We start from the raw sequence: 14217 nt of genomic DNA, 5'->3' as shown, positions 1-14217 counted from the left end.
GACAAGCTGCTGACAGAGCAGTTTTTAGCATGTTGTAGTCCAAAGCTACCGCTATTCCCGAAAGAAAAAAGTTGTGTTGCCTGGAAGAGTTTGCCGACAGTGCATTCCAATTCCTCGAGGCCTAAGCGCTGAGATATATGAGTAAAGCAAATGAGGAAACTCAAAACGTCCAAGAGACATATGCGACAAAACCGAGAGAATATGGCGGTGCATCTAAGGAGCTGGTAAGGTGTTTCCTCGGTGGCAAGGTGGGACACCGTGCAGTGGACTGTCGTACTAGTAGCTTTGCACAAGACACAGGTTGTTTGTAAAGGTTGTAAGAGGAGGAGTCATACTCTGGATGAGTGCCGATATAGAACGCAGGACCGAGCTACATGCGTTGTCGACTCTCGAAAAAACTTGTCACACCACCTGAAGTTCCACAGCTAAAAGCAGAGCAAACGCCGCTGGAAAACGAAGTGGTGAGTGGAACACCGAAGTCGAAAGCACCAATGCCGGTGGTGGTTGGGCAAATAGGGACAGTCCCATATTGGTGCTTAGAGACAGCGGAGCCAACACAGTTTTGGTTCGGAGAAGCCTAGTGAAGGACGAGGATCTTACAGGGGAAGCGTCGGCCGTCAGTGTTGAGGATAGCACTGTAAGGTACCTTCCTGAAGCCAGAATGCTAGTGTCCACGCCATTATATACTGGACAGGCAGTGGAAAAATGCGTAGAGCAACCCATCTACGATCTCGTCTTCGGAAACATTACGGATGCAAGAACTGTCGAGGACCCCTTTCCCGAGTGGAGGATGCTCGACGTTGAAGAAAGCCCACGGGAACAAAGGCCCACGACAGCTCACGCGGGTGATGGGGCAGGCAGTTTCTCGTCGGCAGTGGAGACGAGAGCTCAGGAGACAGCCTGAGCCACGCAGCGTCCGCTCTCTACTGTCGTTAGGATATGCCTGGGCGTAACACTGCGTGAAATTGCAATTAGGCAAAGAGAATACCTGAGCTTGAAAGCCTGCTTTGAAAGATTTGGGGAAAAAGTGAAAAGAGGAGTAGTACGACATTCGGGTATCAATTGGTAAATGGTCTTCCATACAGGGAATGCATATTTAGCTCAGGAAGGCGGGTCCAAGGCGGGTGTTCCCGAAAGATCTGAGAGAGACAGTGTTACGCTTAGGACATAACGCCATTATTGCCGTACTCTAGGGTGTTCAAGAAACGGTGTTTAGGATCACCGAGGGGTTCTTCTGGCAAGGTGTCCAGAGTGACGCTAAACGCTTTGTTGGCTCGTGTGACATGTGCCAGCGCACAGTTCCGAAGAGAAGAGTTTGTTCCGTACCTCTGGGCAAGATGCCAGCCATCCCCCTACCGTTTCAAAGAGTGGCTATTGACATATTGGGGCCACTCGATCGTTATCATGACGCTATTCCATTGGACTATTGACAGTACCCAAGTGGTGGAAGGTCTTGTGGAGATGTTCTCATGTTATGGGTTCGCGAGGAAAATTTTGAGTGACCGGGGCTCGAACTTCACGTTGGAAGTAATGAAGGAGGTTAACCGCCCTTTCTTCAGTAAGGCAATTACTAACAACTCCATACCAACCCACGTGTACTGGGCCTGTAGAGCGGTTCAATGGCACCCCCCCAAAATATGATCAGGAATATGCCCCAGGAGGGACCTACTGATTGGGATAGGTATCTCCGGGTTCTTTTGTTCGCTTTCCGCGGTGTACCGAAAATCAGCCTTGGTTACTCTCCCTTCGAGATGTATGAAACAACCGTTAGAGGTCCACTTACAATACTCAAGGAGCTGTGTGCTAATAAAGAGATTGCATCAAATCTCAAGACAACACACAGATACGTTTTTGAGTTCCGGGACGAGTTGGAGGAAACATGGAGGCTTGCACATCAAGTCCTGGAAAGGGCGTGCGAATGCTATAAGAGATACTCTGAAAAGAAATCCACTCACATAAATCTGGATCCAGGCGACAGGTTTGTCGTCCTGCTACCCACGGATCATAATAAATTACTGATGCATTGGAAGGGCAATCACCTTGTGACGCAGAAGAAAAATGACATGGCTTATGAGTTATTGATAAATAACACCAAGAAGGTTTTTCATGCAAATATTCTGAAAAAGTACGAAGAAAGAGTTCGCGTACGGAAAGCCCCAAGCTAGCATGCTCGGTAGTGGCAGAGAAGACAGATGATGTTGCCGAGGTGCCCACGTGCAGTGGGAAGAAAAGTGTGGGAGGGAGCAGGGGCTAAGAAACCCCAATTTGAATGAAGACAGATCATAGATAATGGCTCTACTCAAAAACAAGGAGGATGTGTTTTCGGATGTGCCGGACCAAACGGATGTCTTATGTTGCAAATTATACCTCTCTACAGATAGACTAATCAGTGCGAAACAATACCCACTACATTTAGTAGTTCAAAAATCAATTGAAAATGATGTGGGGGATATTTTAGACTTTGGGCTAATTGATAAGTCGTTGTCAGCATACAATGCGCCTCTCGGGGTTGTCCAAAAGCCGGATGGTACTAACCGATTGTGTGTGGATTTTCGCTGGCTAAACGAAATCATAGTACCCGAAGCCGAACCTATACGAAGAGCGGAAGTGGTGTTCGCTAAGGTGGCTCACAAAATTTTTTTTTCGAAATCTGATCTAGCTAAAGGGTATTTGAAAATACAAATGAAAGATTCGTCGAAAGAGAAAACCGCTTTTTCTTTCTTGGCAGTTTTATTCAGTTTAAATTCATGCCTTTTGATATGAAGACAGCATCAGCAATATTCACGAAGCTGATGAGGAAAGCTTGGGGTTGGCTACAAAATAAAGAACACTATATTAATGACAACCTGGTGGCAACAGGTACGTTGGAAGAGCATGTGATTACGCTGGAAAATTTGTTTGACAAAGTTCAGCAAGCCAGGTTGACCATAAAACCGGCAAAATGTGAGGTGGACTTTGAAGCCATTTCTTTTCTCGGACACAAGCTGGGGATGGGCCGCATCGCCACGAAAGACGACATCTTGGTCAAAATTGCAGTAAGCGCAGACACCGACGACCAGCAAAGAAGTGGAGTCGTTCCTGGGTTTGACGGGATACTACAGGGACTTTATTCCCGATTATGCCCGCATAGCCGATCCGCTTGTCGAACTCATCAAGAAGGGTGTGTGGGATGCCATTCGGTCGAAGGACAAATCCCAACATAAAACATAACTGTTTATTAACGACGGCAGCGGACGAGCATACCCACGCTACGATCGTCCGGTAGCGGAGGAAAAACAGCCGCTCTTCCCAGCCGGGCAGCCTGTTTTTGTAGCCGCCGTTCGTGACGCGTACCTCGGGTGACGCAGCGGTGGCGCGGTGCTTTATCGGTAACGCGGTCCAGCGTGTGGCCGTGCAACGCTGGGCCGGATGATAACAGGGTGGAGGCTGCGCGGAAATTTGCAGAGTGTGTCGCGACATGTGCAAGCAATAAGCTGAATTGGACTGCTGAACATGAGAACGCATGCGTGATTTCTAGAACGTATAGAGCGAATGACATATGGCAAAACCACCTGTTCTGCTTGCTCCAAATTTGGATAGAGTTTGTGCTTCGCACTGATCCATCAGACCGAGCATTCGGAGCCATACTTTTCCAAGAGAATCGCGTGCTACATCCGGTATTTTTTGCAAGTAAGAGATTAACGGCTAGTGAACTCAACTACTCCACTGTTGAAAAGGAATAATTGGTGGGCGGTAAAGAAATTTGACATTATTTTTATGGGAGACATTTCAGAATTCGAACGGATTATCAGTCGCTTGAATACTTAACCAAGGCCAAAATTAACAATAGCAATGTTATGAGATGGAGTTTGACCGTGCAAGAATACTAATTTCAGGTAGAATATATTAAAGGCAGAGATAACGTCAGAGCGGACTTCATAAGTAGAGCCAACTGAACAGCTCTAGCTATCTCTGGGATGTATCTTTTTGTTGTTGTTGTGCGCTTATACAAGGCAGTATGTTGTGGACATTAGCATGTTTATTAAGGACACCGTACGGACAACAGCAGTGGTGTCTTAATGTTCTGAGAATGCAATTTGGTGTGCTGTGTTAGTGGTGAGCTTTTGATGTGGGGTTGAAATCTGCTGTGTGTTGTGTGATGGGTCCAAAATCGCCACAGAAGATAGTCGGTTGGCTGGAAGGCTGGAAGAAGAGGATGATGTGAGCAATATTTTTATGGAAAAACAAAACTCTTGATAGAGGGAGCCCTTGTCACGTATAATAGGGGTTTGGAATAGTAGTTTGAACTAAAGGTGTTTGGAGGAGACGACGAGGATGGCGATAAGGATGACGTGTATTAACCGAGGAATAAAGAAGATGAAGTGTCCGGTGAAGTGGGAAGATGTGAATGGTTGAGAAGAGAAGAAGGAGAGGACGACGACAAGGATGACAAGTACCGAGAAGGTTATAAAAGTGTGAGTGAGCGAGGCACGGGGAGAACAACATAGAAGCGGAGGTTCCGGTGGGTCAGGAACGCCTCGGATGGAAGAGAGCAACTCCGGCTACTGCTCCGGTTATCTCGAATTCTACGGCGCCGCACGGTGGACCTCCTGCCGTTCCTGAGCCCGATCCGGGGAGTCTTCGGCTGACGCAGCCGCCTGCTACGGCCAGAGGTGTCTCCAGAGCTGTTACCACCAATCCGGGTGGTGCCCCAACGCCAACAACACCGGCATCACCTCCACGGGCACTTTGACCGGGAGCTTAAACAACGCAGCCACCGACGCTGCCAGCGACGCCAGCCTGAGCACGTCGAACGACGCTTCCACGCCGGCTACTGGATTCATACAACGCCGCATCAGCACCGAACCGTCAGCACGAACGCCGTCCGCTAACAGTAGAACGCTAGTAGTAAACACTAGTAGCAGTGTTCCCGGGTCGTGTGTATTGATAGTCTTAGTGTGGTGTGTTAGTTTTGTTGGTTGATTTTGTGTGCTAGTGTTCGTGCCGCGTAGGGTGTATTAAATGTTCGTCTGTGTGGGTTCACCTGGCGCCTAGACCATTCTTTCGGTCCGAGTGTTCTCCGGGGAGATCCATGACACATGTTCAACTTTATAATTTTTCGAGATTCGCAAGACTGTTCCGGAATGTTTTTTGTTTGTGACTGGAAATTCGTTGATGTCAAATCAGGTGGATGAATGCCTCTAATGGCGCAGTTGTGCTTCTCACAACATCTTTGATCATTGAACGCAATTACATTGTACAAATATAAAAGCCTTGCAAACACCTATTACCATTAGCGTCATGAACAAGCGGGATTGAAGCTTTCCTCAATGATGGGAGATAAACCGGGGACGACTCTGATACTCCGCCTTATCTGAGAGACTGTGAAACCCAGGTTGTCTACGTTCGACGTATGGGCTAGGATATAAACTATGCCAGTATAGAAAAGGCTAATATTCTGTGTTATGACAAATGCTGAGGATGGAATGCGGATTCGGCAAAGGTAGGATTCAGTGGCGTCTGCTTGAAAGTGAGCGAAAGCATCTTTATCGCGTTCAACTCATTAGTTTAGGAGATTCGTAGAATTCTTCTGGAACGTAATTTTTTTGTGACAGTAATTTCTTTGACGTCAGATGGAGAGACTGTATCGTGGTAATGGTTGTAATATCGCAGCTCTGCTGCTCACAACGTTTTTGTTCGTTAAGCGCTATTACGTTGTATAAATATAAAGGCCTTGCAAAGACCTACTAGCACCGGCGTCGTGAACAAGCGTGTTTATCGCTTGCTTCAATGAAGGGGGATAAACGGGAGGTGCCGCTGATTCTCCGCGCTATCGGGGAGACTGTGAAGCCCAGGTTTTCCCTTTTCAAGGGTCGGGGCGTGTGCGACTGAGCTCTATTTGGTTGTTGAAACCGAAATAGCATCAAGAAGAAATTCAGTTATACAAATTCCCCCTTAACGCAAGAATACCAGGGAATAAGCTAGCTGTATCAATATGTACTTAAGGAGCCTATTTAATTGCATCAGGAAAATGATACAATCTCTGTAAGAGTCCATATTAGTAGCTATCAATGTTCCTGCAAGTCTCTTAAGCTTCTTCCACAACACACTGTAGTGTGTGCGGCTCCCATTGTGTACAGCTGCTAAGAAGAGTACTCCAGTTACTGAAATTAGACAATAGCGATCCAGTTAAGTAATCATTAAGTCTTGCTTTGTTGGTCTGTGCTGCTTTACTTTTGTGCAATTATTTCTGCAGAGCCTAGCAGCTGCAGTGAGGTTCCCTTACCAACGGGCACCTAAAATAATATTTCATGTTAATAGTGCAGGAAAATTATGGAGATATTGATGTAATTGTGCCTGACAAGCTCTAGGGGAAGCCAGAGCGGTTAAATTTGGCAGTCTGTTATGCTGTTTGCAGGGAAATGTGCTGCTTCAGCGTTGTACACAAGGGTGATGCAGATTTTACTTTTTGCTGTTGCTCAGGTGGGTAAATATTATGGGAGCTAGTTTTTGGCGCTGTTTTACATGTGCTGCTGCTTCGCTTAAAGATATCAGTTAATTCTGTTTGAAACTGCGGGTCATCATCATCATCATCATCATCAGCCCTACTACACCCACTGCAGGGCAAAGGCCTCTCCCATGTCTCTCCAATTAACCCTATCCTTTGCCAGCTGCATCCACCCTTTGCCTGCAAACTTCTTAATCTCATCCGCCCATCTAACCTTCTGCCGCCCCCTGCTACGCTTACTTTCTCTTGGAACCCACTCTGTTACCCTTAAAGACCAGCGGTTATCTTGCCTTCGCATTACATGCCCTGCCCAAGCCCATTTCTTTTTCTTGATTTCGACTAGGATGTCATTAACCCGTGTTTGTTCCCTCACCCACTCTGCCCGCTTCCGATCTCTTAACGTTACACCTATCATTTTTCTTTCCATGGCTCGCTGCGTTGTCCTTAACTTAAGCTGAACTCTTTTCGTTAGCCTCCACGTTTCTGCCCCGTAGGTGAGTACCGGTAAGATTATGCTGTTGTACGCTTTCCTCTTGAGGGAAATTGGCAAACTGCCACTCATGATCTGCGAGAATTTGCCATATGCGCTCCACCCCATTCTTATCCTTCTAGTTATCTCCCTCTCATGATCCGGATCAGCTGTCACTACCTGCCCTAAGTAGACGTATTCCGGCACAATTTCTAGGCTCTCGCTGCCAATTGTGAACTGTTGTTCCCTTGCTAGGCTGTTGAACATTACCTTGGTTTTCTGCATGTTAATTTTTAGACCCATCGATCTGCTCTGCCTGTCTAACTCGTTGATCATGATTTGCAGTTCACCTCCTGAGTGACTCAGCAAGGCAATGTCATCAGCAAATCTCAGATTATTTAGGTATTCTCCATTTATTCTTATTCCCAACTGTTCCCAATTCAGGCCTCGAAATACCTCCTGCAAACATGCGGTGAACAGCATTGGCGAGATCGTGTCTCCTTGCATGACGCCCTTCCTTATTGGAATTTTATTGCTGACTTTATGGAGGACTATAGTAGCTGTGCAGTTGCTGTATATATCTTCCAGTATTTTGACATAAGGCTCTTCTACCCCCTGATTACGCAATGCCTGTATGACTGCTGAATGCCTGACTGTATGCCTGTATTTCGCAGTGACCTTCTCAGGCGTCCTGCACAAAGCAAATCTCCTGGGTGCAAACAGCCTCAAGACTTCCAATCCAAAAGGCTACACACCCTGCCCCTAGTACTTGGGATATGCAAAAAAGGTAGAAGCGACTTAAAATCTGCGCTCTGAGCCGTGCTCACATGATGAGACCGGTTCTTCTGCTGAGCGGCAGCAGATTATCAAATTTTGAGTAGGACAATAAAGACTTACCTTCACTCTGTATCAACAGGCACCTAAAATAATATTTCATGTTAAAAGCGTGGTAAATTATAGTAATATTAATGTAATTGTGCCTTACAAGCTCTATAGAAAGGCAGAAATGTTAGATGTTAAAGATAAATTGCTCATTCTGTTTTCAAAGAGAAAACTTGCATATTTTGTTTTTTTGGATGGTTTTAGTTGTGACATTTCGATCTGGACAAAAAAAAAAACCTTATGTTACTACAGGCTGCGATTTAGAAACAGCGGAAAGATAGGCCATATGAAAGAAAAAGACGCAACACAGGCGCGGCCTGGAAACCGATTTTTATTCAGAGAAACTGTCCTTATCAATTCTCCTTTCCACCGCCGCGGTGGCTCAGTGGTTATGGCGCTCGGCTGCTGCCACGAATAACGCGGGTTCGATCCCGGCCTCGGTGGTTGTATTACGATGGAGACTAAATTCTAGAGGTCCGCATACTGTGCAATGTCAGTGCACGTTAAAGAACTGCAGGTGGTCGAAATTTCTGGAGCCCTTCATTACGGCGTCCCTTGTAGCCAGAGTCGCTTTGGGGCGTTAAACCCCTATAAACCAAAACAACCAATATTTTTGTTTTCCAAAAAAACACAGTAAACACCACATGTAAAAGAAGAAAAACAAGGAAAAGCGATACTATTCATCATACACGACACTGAAAAACACAGTTAACTTTCATCTAACTTTGTAACTAACTGTCTAACAATCATCTTTCCAACTTGCATCATCTAAAATTCTAACTTCATGTGTTGTTGCACCGCAGTGATGGGCGCTTTTTTTCTTGCTACCTTGTATGATGAGTAGTCTTTTTTGTTTTATGTTTGTTTTTCTGGAAAGAAAAACCTATGACACTTTGAATAAAAATCAGTTGCGAGTCAGCGCCTATATTGTCTCTCTTTCGCATGTCCAGTCTTCCCGCGTTGTTTACAATGAATCTTCCTATGTTGTGAGATCATCCTCTCTGCAGCCGCCGCGGTGGCTGATTGGTTATGGCGCTCGGCTGCCGGCCCGAAAGACGCGGGTTCGATCCCGGCCGCGGCGGTCGAATTTCGATGTAGGCGAAATTCTAGAGGCCCGTGTGCTGTGCGATGTCAGTGCACGTAAAAGAACCCCAGGCGGTCGAAATTTCCGGAGCCCTTCACTACGGCGTCCCTCAAAGCCTGAGTCGCTTTGGGACGTTAAATCCCCAAAAACTCATAAACCAAACCATCCTCTCTGCGTAATATTTTCCCCAAAAGGTATTGTACTGTACCTATAATTTTTTATTTTTTCTTAAGAAATGTAATGCCAGGATATCTCTCTTTACTGGATCATAAGTCACCCTACCATAATTTCTACATGCTTATTTATTTAATCAATGTTAAGTAAATATCTTTTGTAGGCAGGCTACTTTGGTGTTCAGACGAGTTCTAGAGGGGGCAGAGTTATGACGGGGTTAAGCACAGTGATATCAGAAATGTCTTTTTTTTTTAACAGAAAAAGGATTGTTTCTTAGGAATAACCTCTGTTACACGTGTAGTGTTTTAGAATTGCTTGAAGAAATAGGACAATTCGAGTCCTTTTTGTGCTATCGCTTTTAGGTTTCACAGTGACAAAAGTCTTTCTAGCATTTTCAGTACGAAAAGGCTATGAATTGTTTTTTGACATTGCGGTGTTTTTTTAATGTGTTTTGTTATTTCGCCACATTCAGCACAAGGTCCAAAATTCAGTGAACGAGCTGACAGCCTCTTTGGCGCACTGTTAACGCAATGTTGATCTCTCTTCTGCGAGGAATACGTGATTGCCAGCCAAGTCTGCAGAAAGAAAGCCACTGATGTCATGAAGACGGAAAGGATCTCGTACGTTCAGAAATTTCACATTTTTTGCATAGGTAGGACCGTTCTTTTGTCAACAGAGATTTGAAGAAAATTCTCGAATATGAGTATATTCCCATTTTTTTCTCTAATTCATAAATTTCATGTTTTCTTTTCCGAAACTGCTTTTACAACCGCAGTTCCTGAAGTGAAAACATGCATGTGAAGAAAGGGGCACGCGGGCTCTTTTTAGTTTGTAATAAACACCTGTTAGTTTGCCCAAACGCACCACGCGACAGATTAAAGGAATTACATGACAGCCCTTTCAGGACATCTAAAAAATAAACACTGCTGTTGCTTACCAGAAGTCTATATCGTAGTATTTACCACTCGCTACTTTGCGTACAGTAGCAAGCCGTTTCGGGGAGGAAAATGCTGCTTTCCCCATTTGCCTCTCGCGCGTTTCCCCATTTACCTGCTGCAGAAGCTCGGTGCCTTTGACCACCGAACCGATGGTCTCGAGATCAAATCCTAGCTGGTGCATCCCCATCCTTAAGGCGCTGAAATGCGAAACTACTCGTGCACTGTGGAAGTCATCTTACACGTTAAACAGCTACATGTAGTCTAAGCGGCACCGCACGCAGCCCATATGCAGAGCCACAGTCTGTCCAAACTAATCCGAGGCCTTCCGCTGCTCTACCACGCAAAGCGCTTATGCAGCTTCTGCTAGAGTAGATTAAGCGCACAAAAACACAGCACACAGGAAAGGAAGACACGAGACAGGCGCCTGTCTCGTGTCTTCCTTTCCTGTGTGCTGTGTTTTTGTGCGCTTCATCTACTCAAGCTATGAACCAACTTGCCCAAGAAATTGTTCTACTGATATGCAGCTTCTGGCCGGGGAAATGGTGCTCAGGAATCTCAATGAACCAACAACGGCAGATCTTCAGGAACAAACACTTGAAGGAAACAAAACAATTCCGTATTCTGACGCCACCTCACTGTTTATTAATACGAGAGAGGTTAATGGGCTTTCCTAGTGATGTGCAGACTTGTGAGCGTTACCATAACGCAATCTGTGGCAAGCGGCACCATTACAGGATTTCAAAATTTGTTGAGATGTATGCTGATTCGTTATCCTGTTGTAGGGAGGCGTTGGGCGAAGGGCGGGCATTAAAAATATATTGAAAGAACAGTGATACAAGTTAACAAAATGATTAATGGTCACCTTGGCCCGCGCTCATGAGCTGCCCAGACCTGTTGAGGCGAAAGCGTTCATAAGCGTTCGAGATTTAAAATGCGGCCACTCCTGTTCCATCTTTCTCGCTGGTTTCGATTCGCCTAGAGCATTACCACCTTGATACAACAGCATGCACTGTGTGAAGTATACGTGAAGGGGTATTTTGGTGGTTTTACTGGGTTTCTCGTTGTATACAACATAATTTCTCCCACTATTCTTCTGCAGAAAAGATACAAACTATGTTACCGCGCTCACGTATGTGCCTGCTCCTGCACCTTGTTCAGTCTGGCTTTCGATGCTCATGTGTAAATAAAATCGAATTCTCATTGTGCAGTGTGAAAAATCCCACTTGAAACTTGTGCAGAGTAAACGAAGTGATGTAGTGAAAGATTATTACCATCCTGAGATCATTACCTGCATAAATAAAAGCAGTGCACAACTGTGACGTATGCTTGATAAGATTTTATGGTTACGTAGACGTTCGCCCTGCGTGGTTCTTTTTGTTTTTCTTGCAACTCTTATTCTCTGAAACAAGTGGTAAAGATTCGCAGTGAATATTAAGCAGTTGCCACACACGCGCCGCTACTGGCCTCCAGCTGGTTCATGGCTTGCTCTTTATTGACTTCACATTCACTATCTAGGAAGCCATGAGCCAGCTGCAAGCCATTGGATGCAGGGGTGTTGCCGCTGCTTAATATTCCCCGTGAAGCTCTCGACTTTACACGAGTGAAAAGGAGAGGGACCCAAGACATAGCTGTATTATTATAGATTGATATCGGTTCCCGGGGAAAGGTCGGCACATGGCTGGACAGAGGTCTCGAAGTGATTGGTTCTTGCTTGGGCTGGCATTGGCACACGATATCGGGCCAATTACCAAACAATTAAAATTAGGTTTCCGCTGTGTAAACGTTCATGCTCGTCGGGAAGTCAGCAAAATTCGTTCGTCGGCCTCTGGGAGTCCGATGTTTTGCCCCACCGCGAAAGCTCAGTGGTTACGGCGCTCTGCTACTGATCCGGAGTTCCTGAGTTCGAACCCGACAGCTGCACCTGCGTTTTTATGGAGGCAAAACGCTAAGGCGCCTGTGTGCTGTGTGCTGTCAGCGCACATTAATGGTCCCCAGGTAGTCGAAATTATTCTGGAGCCCTCCATTAGGGAACCTTTTTCTTCCTTTCTTCTTTCACTCCCTCCTTTATCCCTTCCCTTACCGCGCGATTCACGTGTCCAATGATACATGAGAGAGATACTGCGCCATTTATTTTTCCCAGAAACCAATTAATATTATTATTATAGTCCGATGTCAGTCCCCAACCTCCCCCTATTTAATTTCATCAAGGTCGGCTCGTGCAGTTCAGGTAGGCTTGCCTGTGTAAGGCCTACGTCATGCCGAGCTCATTTTGCCCCTTGAGCGTTTATTAATCTATAGCTTAATCAATCTTGAATAAAGAAAAAAATATCTAAGACGTATTCCTTTAACACGCCATGGACTGTAGTACGCTTGGATTAAGAAAACCTCTTCAGTCGCCGCAACATTGATAAATGATAGAACATTCAGAACCGGGCCCTTTGCCGCCTAATGCGCTGAACATATACCTTTAACACGATATAAAGTGCAATACGTTTGGATGATCGAAACACCTTCAGTAGCCCCAATATTGACATATGAGAGAAAATTCAGTGCCGGGCCCTTAGTCAATTATTGCGCTAACACGTATTTCTTTAACACGACCTAGACTGTAGTACGTGTGGATTATCGGAACCCCTTCAGTAGACACAATATTGGCACATAAGACAAAATTCAAAGCCGTGCCCTTATTCGCTTAATGCGCTAACACGTATTCCTTTAACACGACATAGACTGTAGTACGTGTGGATTATCGGAACCCCGTCAGTAGACACAACATTGGGACGTGAGACAAAATTAAGAGCCGGACCCTTACTCACTTATTGCGCTAACACGTTAACCTTTAACGCGGCATAAACTGCAGTACGTGTGGATTATCGAACCCCTTCAGTTGACACAACATTGGCACATGAGACAAAATTCAAAGCCAGGCCCTTAGTCGCTTAATGCGCTAACACGTATTCCTTTAACACAACATAGACCGTGGTACGTGTGGATTATCGGAACCCCTTCTGTAGTCACAAAATTGGCACATGAGGTAAAATTCAGAGCCGGGGACTTAGTCGCTTAATGCTCTTACACGTATTCCTTTAACAAGACTTAGACTGTAGTACGTGTGGATTATCGGAACCTCTTGAGTAGACACCACGTTGGCACATGAGACAAAATTCAGAGCCAGGCCCTTTGTCTGTTAATGCGCTAACACGTATTCCTTTAACACGACATAGACTGTAGTACGTGTGGATTATCGGAACCTCTTCAGTAGACACAAGATTGGCACGCTAGACAAAATTCAGAGCCGGGCCCTTTGTTAATGCGCTCACACGTTTTCCTTTAACACGACATAGACTGTAGTACGCATGGATTATCGGAACCCCTTCAGTAGACACAAGATTGGCACATGAGGTAAAATTCAGAGCCGGGCCCTATGTCTGTTAATGCGCTAACACGTATTCCTTTAACACGACATAGACTGTAGTGCGTGTGGATTATCGGAACCCCTTCAGTAGACACAAGATTGGCACATGAGGCAAAATGTATTCACTTTTACACCTTACTTTGGAAGGATGAATTTAGTGCGACATTTTTTCTATCAAACAAAGAATATCAGAATGGAATTTATCCGATGAGCCCATTCAATCGCCGAGTATGATGCTCGAAAGAATTTTATATAAATAGCAGAACTCACCAGCTGGTAATTTCGCATAATTACCATAGTTCATCAATTGTACATTTCCTGTACAACGAATTTGATATTAGACCGGTTGGTTTGGTTTAGGGGAACTTAACGTCAAAGTAACTCAGGCTATGAGGGACGCCGTAGTGGTAATTATGTTCAATGCCGTACTTCGTCGTATACCCCTTACAATCAGCGTTGAAGAGAGGGCATTCAAAATTACCACTGAAAACGTCCCAAATACGGCTCGTTAAATATATATTCCGACTTGTTGGCCAGCTTTTTGCTGGGAAGGGAAAGACTCTAAGAAATGTGCACCACAACAGTGTCGCAGTTTATTGCGTAACTAATCGGTAGCTCGATATATTGAGCAGCCACGAAATAGCGGCGGCGAGAACCCACGCACAGAAATGTGTTGTGTGGTCTGCACAGAGCAAGTAACAAAATTTGAATGCTCTAATGGCTAATCTGTGCACACATTAAATTTAAGCTCACAATACATGCCGCGTT

The 14217-nt window shown here is 45.3% G+C and overlaps 1 long non-coding RNA gene across 1 annotated transcript in view; it reads left to right on the top strand.

The window, feature by feature from the left end:
• Positions 1-14217, top strand: part of LOC144132371 (uncharacterized) — a 70601-nt gene that overhangs the window by 27916 nt on the left and 28468 nt on the right. The window lies entirely within an intron of this gene.

The sequence above is a fragment of the Amblyomma americanum genome, chromosome 5 (assembly GCF_052857255.1).
Source record: "Amblyomma americanum isolate KBUSLIRL-KWMA chromosome 5, ASM5285725v1, whole genome shotgun sequence".
In the NCBI taxonomy this organism is placed as follows: Eukaryota; Metazoa; Arthropoda; class Arachnida; order Ixodida; family Ixodidae; genus Amblyomma; species Amblyomma americanum.
The sequence above is the reverse complement of the archived record's forward strand: the minus strand, read 5'-3'. Positions and strand labels throughout refer to the sequence as shown.